Source organism: Ammodytes marinus (assembly GCF_949987685.1).
Source record: "Ammodytes marinus genome assembly, chromosome: 12".
Classification (NCBI taxonomy): domain Eukaryota; kingdom Metazoa; phylum Chordata; class Actinopteri; order Uranoscopiformes; family Ammodytidae; genus Ammodytes; species Ammodytes marinus.
Genome location: NC_137216.1, coordinates 2,143,920 through 2,146,419, shown reverse-complemented (window position 1 = coordinate 2,146,419; position 2,500 = coordinate 2,143,920).

Below are 2,500 nucleotides of genomic sequence, written 5' to 3'. Positions count from 1 at the left end.
GTGTAGGTGGCCCAATACTTTTGTCCATATAGTGTATGAGATATGGTCTATGTTTGTAAACATGAGTGCTGCCACTTCATTTGGAACTGGAGTGGGCAGATCATTCTTACCATCAAACAAACCTTATAACTAAAAAAAGAAATGTTTTTAAGGGCAACCATTTTACAACCAGCCAAAAATATAACAACGTTTACATTATGGGTGAAAAGTTATGACGTAATTGGTTCAGAGATTTGATTACGTTATTGGCAGTTAATACATTATTAGCTACTACACGCACGTTTCTGTAAAGTAACTATGATCTGTTGATGTATTTATAACAATAACATTTTCATAATGAAGGGTTAAATATACTTACACATATTGAAATATAAAACTAATAAACGCTTGTACACTAAAAGAGAAGAAGTCCACATATAGTTTTAGAAACAGTGACCAGACAGACCAACAGAGCCAGAACATTTGGCATTTCATTGGCAACAATTTGGCGATTAATCATTGAACCCTGAAGCTTTAAATGTCATGATTAACTTGAGGACATTTTGAATGCACTGTGCTTGAGACTGAGGTGAGGTTTTATTTTCAAAGCAGACTTATGATTATCTTTTTACGTTTTAAGTTGAGTTACTTTATTAGTCAATGGTTGCATTGAAATGTGTCTTTCCGCATCTCCCCTCTCAAGTTACCACACTCCGGAGGGGGTCAGAGCGCAGGGTCAGCCGCAGCACAGCACCCCTGGAGCAGTTTTGGGATTAAGTGTCTTGCTCAAGGACACAATGGTAGAGATGGTGGGCACCGTAGACGTAATACCAGCCTCTGCTAGTTTTACAACTGGTCGGCCACCTTTCCTCTGCCATCCTACCACTATATTATATTGTATCGTGCATGTAAAAGTATAAAGAAAGCTTTATTAAAACCATTATACATCCTCAATAACCTGCATGTTCGGTCTAAAACACTCAACATATGGGCTTCATTGAGCTGCACCTTTGCAGATTGTATTTATTATCATAAGCAACAGCAAAGAACCAAGTATCCAGCGTCACGTCATGTGCTGTCTGTAACCGGAGAGTGTGCTAGTGTTAACGTTCGTATAGATAGATGGACGATGACACATGGCGTTACTCTCATTGGCCGGTAGATGTCGCTCTGAGCTCAGTTTATCTCCCTGCGGTTTACAGCGTGTGTTCCTGCTTCAGTGTGTGTGGATAGCGGGCTGGCACCGTGGAGCCGAACAGGAGTTAACAGGATTCCTCTCACCACGTCCTGCTTTAGTCACAATACAATCTCTGCTTCTCCTTTGATTCCCTTTGAATGAAACCTTTAGACCTGACAGAGTTTCTACACCTTCCTGACATTTTGATTCTATTCATCTATTTATGTTTCTGTTTGCTTTCAGTTTGTCATTGGTAGGCTATAGCATCAAGGTACATCAAAGAGGGCGGACGGCTAGCGACTGTGTTTATTTATTTTTTAATTAAGAACAATTATTACGTAGCCTATGTTTACTACTGGATGTCTGAATTTCCTTCGGGATCCATACAGTAGGCCTATCTATCTATCTATCTATCTATCTATCTATCTATCTATCTATCTATCTATCTATCTATCTATCTATCTATCTATCTATCTATCTATCTATCTATCTATCTATCTATCTATCTATCTATCTATCTATCTATCTATCTATCTATCTATCTATCCATCCAATATGAGAAAGGACGAATAGGCCTTACACTTCTACTTGAATATTTGGTGTGTTGAGTTCATGTCCGAGGCCTTCTATCAGGAGAACACGGGGCGTGGAGGGAAGTCACTTCTTCGTTCATCTTTACAGTCATCTCCCTCTCCTGCGTCTCTTTTACTGCCATACTGAAACTCTCTCCTTTCCTCAGACCGGGTGAACTGGCCACTGTGTGACAAACATTGCAATCTTAAAGATCCCAAGCTCCTGCGTTACCTACTGTCAACTCTGTCCTATCATGTTATCATAGGGATCAGAGAAGAGCTGTTTGCTTCATAGTCCCCCTCCTGTGATCATGTGAGTTTAGTAGCCTATAGTGTCAGGAATTTGATAAAAACGGGAATGTTAATTCAGAACGCATTACGTTCAAATTGATTTATTTAGGCCTTCAGCTGTTCGATTTATTTTATGATAATGAAACGATTAAAAAATGTGGATATATTTTTTTTTTAATAATGCCTCCATCGCCCCTGTCTGTAGGGAATACCATACTACAACCAAACATCATGGACTCGCGCGTCTATGAGCTATTGTAGCATTCATGTCACTGATCAGAGGCGGCCTTAACGATCTGGGGGCCCCATTCAAGACCTAGTGTGGGGCCCCCCACTTTTTATGTATTTTCTTGAAAAAAATAAATCTTAACTTAAAACATTTTTTTAATACATATTTCTTGTGCATGCTTCCCGCAAAAAGAAAACAGATTGTAGAGTTTTATGAGATGATGGGCCACTGGGTGCAGACTCTTAAAGGGCC